Below are 6634 nucleotides of genomic sequence, written 5' to 3' on the forward strand. Positions count from 1 at the left end.
GCAGTGTGTACAATTTTTTTTTTTGGTAGACTCTGTATTCTACAATAGTTAGGATCTTCACATTTTCAGACTCAAATGTGATTCTGAAGGTCATTGATGTATACAAATCTATGATTTCCTCAGGCATCTACATCTTCACTTGACTGTGGGTTTCTTGTTCCCAATTCTTATAATCTATATTTTCATATGAAAAGGACTACACAAGAAATTAAGTCTCCAGAACTAGGAATGTCCTTGTGATGTAAAGATGCCTTCAGAAAGCCCACGACCCTGAAGTCATTGCAGGAGAAGAGCAGGAGTTGAGACAAGTATTTCCAGTTGTAGGAATTACCACCAATATTTAACCACATGTAATGTATTCGCTTTTTAAAGGTGGTGATATACACTGTATTCAGAAGTAGCAGACTATTGCCAATAAGCAGAAAATGGCAAAAGGAAAACCTATGAAAGAAAAGCTCCTACATCCCCACCAACCCGATGGCCACTTCTTACCTAAATAGCAGCTTTCTCTTGGTGTCGTCTCGATGACTTTTACCCAAAATGGGCATGGGCTAATTTGACTTCAGAAGCAGAGAGAGGGATCTCGAGGAGACCACAGGGACTTTGGGTTCCCGATGTGTCCCATGTGGCTTCAACACAGGACTTCTCCAGGGCCAGCCAGGAAATGAACAGGCTGTCCGACGCCGACAAGCCCTCGGGGAGTAAAGAGCTGGGCTCTGTGTAGTTGCGGTCCCTCCCTTCCCTCATCTCTCTTTGTCTGCATTTCCTCTTCACATGCCAGTGGTCAAAGTGAGTAATGATATATTTTTGTTGTTGTTTAAGAGAAGCCCTTGAAAGCCATTCTGAGACTGGGGTCCAGAAATCTAATCTTTGTTTGATTCTGTGTTTAGTGGGGATTCAAATCCCAACTTAATTTAATCTTTTGACTTATCCTGCAGGTGCTGCCTGATTATATTCCATTGCCACCAGTAATAGGATTGCAGGGACAGAATCTTGCTATTAGCACTTTGAGAAACAAAAGCAGAACAGAAACTATCGTTGGCATTAGTCAATGAAACCTGCTGTAACTGAATGAGTGCTTCCCCGGGCACTTTCCCCACCGCCTCAATTTAATAAGCTATGGCAAGGATACACATAAAGAGTTACAGGTTCCATTGATCTCCAGGAAACTTGAATTCCTACTAAACTGCAGAGCCTGAAATGCTATGGCCACAGCTATGTCAAAACAACCACCCCAGTGACAGATTGGTGCTGACAAAGATTCCCGAGCAAATTTGATGATCTGCTCTTATAGTCATTCTCCTTAGGGCTTCATGGTAGTCGCTCATTTTTAATCAATGTAGAAAAAATATATGTAATGTAGTGAAATGGGAATGGCTTCCATGTATTTAATTAGGCTGCTTGGGTTATAACTCTGACTTCATACCTTGCTAGATGGGTAACTTCTATGAATTAATAACGTCTCTGTGGCTCAGTTTTCTTATCCATAGAATGGGGATAACAGAGCTGTCTGTCTCATAGGGCTTTTGAAGGGGAGGATGAAATTTAAAAACATGCATAGAAATCCTTTAGGAAATTTTCTAGCATGTAGAAATTATACATAAAACACTGCCTATGATACTGTGAAAAAAGAAAATGCAGAAAAATGGAAGAAAAGAAGAAAACTAACTCTCCCTGGCAAAGAACTACTACCTTTTGTGTGTCCTCTTCCTCTGTTGAGAATCTCTAGCTTCATTTATTATGGGCAGAATGGGGCATATTCTATGTGGCAAAAAGAGTGCAAAATCCAGTTGATTAGGAAACACGGGAAAACATTCTTAAACTCAGCAGTGATCGTTACAACAAAGACATGTCAGACTTTCACCTAACATATGGGCAGAGATGAAAACTATTTGAATACTCAGTACCACCAAGGGATGGTAAGATCGTGTATATGAACATTATGGGCCACACAGCAAGCAGCAGTGACATATTTGGGCTGATTTCAGCAAGAAGGTAATTTATCATAATGTTATTGGGTTACTCACAGCCTTTGTGAGGAAGCTGGAGAATCAGGACCAGGGCTAGCAGCTCTAGCATGACCGCAGGTATCCTGCAGAATCGGTCCAGCTCTAGGGCTGTCGCATGGCTTGCCTGTTCTGCATTCTGTGGGTCTTAGCTGCTGCTGGAGCCCCTCCCAGGCCTCTGCCGGGACCCGATCTGATGCTCAGAACCCACGGCCCCTGAGGAAATGCCCTTGGGGTACCCGCTTCCCATTCAAATTCTGGGCCAGCCTGGGCATCTCTCTGGAAGAGCCTGGGCAGCATCTTAGCTTCAAGGCAACATGCGGCAGGCACTTTCAGCAGCAATCGGAGGAAATGCCCGCTATCTCAGAAATAAAGGGTTTCCTCAAACATAGAAAGAGGTTTATGGTATTTAGAAAAAAAAAAGACTACAGCACAATACGCACTGCTGGAGAATGACATTTCATGTGACTCGTGAGAGCATAAAATGGCTTACTCTTTATCTCAAAGTCATTTCACAATATGCTGCAAGTGGCTTAAAATTCTTCCTGTCCTTTGATGATACAAAAATAAATAACAAATCGCTTCTGCTAATTTATCCAAAAAGAGTAATTAGAGAAGCACATATTCATATACAGAGATATTAACCAAAATGCAAATTTTTTACCAATTAAAGAATGATCTAACAATGTTAAATATATTACTTTGAGCATGACTTGAACTATATTGTTAAGGAAAAAATAAGAGCTATGAAAACTAGCATTTGCAGTGTGAGCATGAGTTAGATTCTACTCTCAGAGGTTCGCCTGAACTCACAAAGTCATCCCAGTTCTATGAACCACAGAAAGTTGACTGGCATTTGCCAAGGGAATTTAAGCAAACCCCTGAAGAGAAAAGAAGAGAAGGAATAGGGGAATCAGAAGTCCCTGGTTGGCAGCCTAGAACTTGTTGTTGCTTTTGTCAAAATTTTACCCTCATATGCAGTCCTGCTAAGTTGCCCAGACTATCTTTGATCTTGTGACCCTCCTGCCTCAGCCTCCTGAGTACTTGGGATTCCTAGAATGCTCCCATGGCAGAAGGTGCCACTCTCTTGTTTTAGAATCTTTGCAAAGCATAGAGAGTAGCACTGGCACCTGCTCTGGTAACTCACCTACATTTTTATCTCCCTTTTAGTGCTGAACTCTACTTTCCTTGTGCTAAAGATATAATGCTTCTTTTTATCCCTAGCCTTCCATAAAAATATTTGATTGTTTGCTTTTATGAATATAAACTTTTTATTTAGGAGAAAAACTCCAGAGACAGTAGAGAATCCCCACATGCCCCATACACTGTTTCCGCGGTTATTGAGCTCTTTCATTAGTGTGGTGCATTTCCACATTTAATGAAGTAATAGTTTATGAACTGAAGTTCTTACTTACTTTATTCCATTTCTGCCCCATGTCTTTGTTGGTCCTAGGATCCTACCTGCAGTATCTCATTTTACTTTAGTCACCCGTCTCCTTGGCTGTCACCAGATGTTCTGGGCTCCTGACTGTAAGGGCCCTCAGATGGGCCTTGTTTTTGGGGACCTCAAAGGCGGTGAAGAATACAGGCCGGATGTTCTGTACAATGCTCTCCACTTGGAATGTGGCCGGTGACTTCTCAGGATTATCACGGGGTAGTTTTGGGTTGAGGGGAGAAAAACCACACAGATAAAAATTCCATTCTCACCCCATCCCATCCGAGGTCCCTATAACTTATCACTCTTAATATTTACCATGGTTGCGTCATCGAGGTAGTGTCTGTTGGATTTCTTTACTCTACTGACTCCTTTCCTCTTTTTCTTTCCTGTGCTTTCTGGAAGTTTCTCTGGATGCCCCTTACCTACGGAGTGGGGTGTTGTGTGCCACCTCCTTGTATCTATATAAATTGATTGGAACTCTTCTATGCCACATTATTTGTCTCCTTCCCTACTTCTGTTACTTATTCATTTATTTATTATTAAGGAGCTAGGGTATTTATTTTATATTTCGGGCCAACACTACTTTTCGGGTTTTATTGTTTGCTTTTGAATATCCATTAAGATAGTCAGTAAAACTATGACTGTCCAACCTTATCCCTGAGACACCTGAAGACAGTTAAGAATCAACACCTGAAAATATTTATTGAGCACTGTGCACCACCGTGAGATGGCTTTCCTTCAAACGTATGATGTGATTGGCCATCGATCTTTTTATTTCTTATCCTTTGCTATTAGCAGGGAATCGATCTGCCTAATGATTAGGTTCCATGACTTTCATGCGAAACCCTCCCGAGGGACAGGTCCCCACGGCACACTCTTTCAGAGGTTGGTTGTAGATCCAAGTCTCTCCTCTAGTCTGCTGCTCAGTACTCTCTGCCAGCTGGAGATTTGTCCCCTCTCACCACATCCGCTTCTCATGTTGCCCACCCTTCTCCAGTGTGACCCTTGTCACCTGTAATTGCAGAGGAGAATCGAACACGTGAACTCACTCGCCTGCCCTTCGTCATCGCTAACGTACGCGTCTCGATTTCCACCTACTCTCTTTAGTTCTGCTCCCATGCCCCCAAGTCAGTTTCCTCGTCTTCCTGCTTGATTTCCCTTCTATTCTCCCAGGGACTGGCTTCATCAATGTCCGTGTTTCTTCCTGCCACTTTTCTCTCCCCGTTCTTAACCTACAAACACATCCACACCACCACACCACCTTCGTCACTGCTATCAGTAGCTAACACTTTGGAATGATTAAGTGTGATTAAGTGTGTACACGCCACTGTTACCTTAGGGACTTTGTTAGTGTTTCATTTACTCCTAACATCAACCGTGTAATGTAGGCTTTGTCATTAGACCCATTTTTCAAAACAGGAGACAGAGCCAAGGAGATAAAAAAAAAAAAAAAAAACTTTCCCAAGGCCCAGTTTCTGGGTAGTGGCAAAGCCAGGATGGACGTGCCAGCCAGGTGCTGTGGAAAAGGCACTGACTTGAAGGGTTGTCGTCTCTGCCCCTTGTTGTTTTCTGTTCCTTTTGTTCTCAGCAGATATGAAATACACTTATTTCACTTAACTCTACCCTCCCCGTGCCACGGATATACTAATTCGTGTCTCTCCTTCAAAAAGTCAATGTCCAAAAAAGTTAAAAATAGCAGCGTTAAATCTTCAATCCCCTATGAAGGGTGGCAGCAGAGCCAGCAAAGGGAGCAAACAAAGCTTACAAACAAAACTGTGGATTATCCCAAGTCCCTGAGCGGTGCATTTTAAGACAAGCTCGCTGGGAGGAAGGCAGAATGCTGAATGCACGCACACTGGAGAACACCTCAACAATGACACCCTTACAGGGGTGTGAAAGGTCAGAAGAGGGAAGAAATCCACCTCCGGGCCTCATGCAACTGCAAAATTAGGAAAAGAAGGCTGGATTCTGGCCTCTGATTCTTTTCATTTCTTTTCCCTCTCTCTCTCTCTCTCTTTTTTTTTTTTTTTGTAATGGACAAAAGAAGCTTCTAACTGGCAAGGTAAATAGTTCATGGGTTATTTATTTTATCTCTAGTCCTGGTTAAATTGAGTTCAAAATAATTAGATAACCCTGGAAAAGCTGTGGCTGGTACTGCTAATTCCGCCTAATGATTTTCCGGCGTAGTCGCCCAGAGAAAGGGGTTATCTGTTAAAACAAGCTTTAAACTATTAATAGAGTGAAATTACAGCTCCAGCAGCTCACCCCAGGTAAAGTGGGTTCTGGTATGGAATTCAAACTCAAGGCTGGGAGACCGGTTAACTCTCTTCCCCAAAATGATCTCCCCCCGCCGGCTGTCACTTGACTATTCCACACCAGACATAACAGTTAACTTGCTCCCGACACCTTACACTATTTGTGGGCTTCATTGAGGGACCTAAACAAACAAATTAATCACCCTGGCCCATAAAAATGACAGAATTCATATGGTAGCATATTCTACATCCTCGCCAATTTGTTTTTCCTGAAATCCCCGCAGCGATTTATTTGCTGAATATGCGAGTTTTTCCCCCCTTATGAAAATTACAAATTGTTGTCAAGGTTAACGAGTTAATATTCTCATTCAATATTTATTTTATGGGGAGATGGAGGAAGCACTGCTGTTCCTGTCCTTCCCTCCACCGCAAAGTCTGGTTTCTTAATCAAAATGACAAGGACACTGTCCTTTGGATGATACTCGGAATCATCGAGACTAAAAAATGAGCTTTATTAATCAACAGACCCTGATTAATTATTATAAAGTGCGGCTTCTACATTTCTGTACATTTTAATAATTCCTGCAGAAGGCTAACAATGTCCCAAGAGACACTGAGTCTTTGGGATTTGAATTTTTCTAAGCAGTGTCACAGTAAATAGTCAAGAGTCGCAGTTTTCTTTCTCTAATCCACTTCACTTCAAGCCGGCAAATTGGGAACAGCCTTCTTTTTCTTATTTCCCATCTATAATTCATCATTTGCATACAAAGTGAGGAGCCAAGAATCAGCGGTTTCATCAGTTTTCAAAATACCAAGGGACACCGAGGGTGATTTATCGCAGGTCACATGATCTGGTTCACATAATCAGAATATTTCTGCACAAAACAGCCTGATGTGATTTTCTTTCTGAGGGTGACCACACAATGGGCCAGCAG

This window comes from Fukomys damarensis, unplaced genomic scaffold, assembly GCF_012274545.1.
Source record: "Fukomys damarensis isolate Sample0158 unplaced genomic scaffold, DMR_v1.0_HiC HiC_scaffold_22, whole genome shotgun sequence".
Lineage (NCBI taxonomy): Eukaryota > Metazoa > Chordata > Mammalia > Rodentia > Bathyergidae > Fukomys > Fukomys damarensis.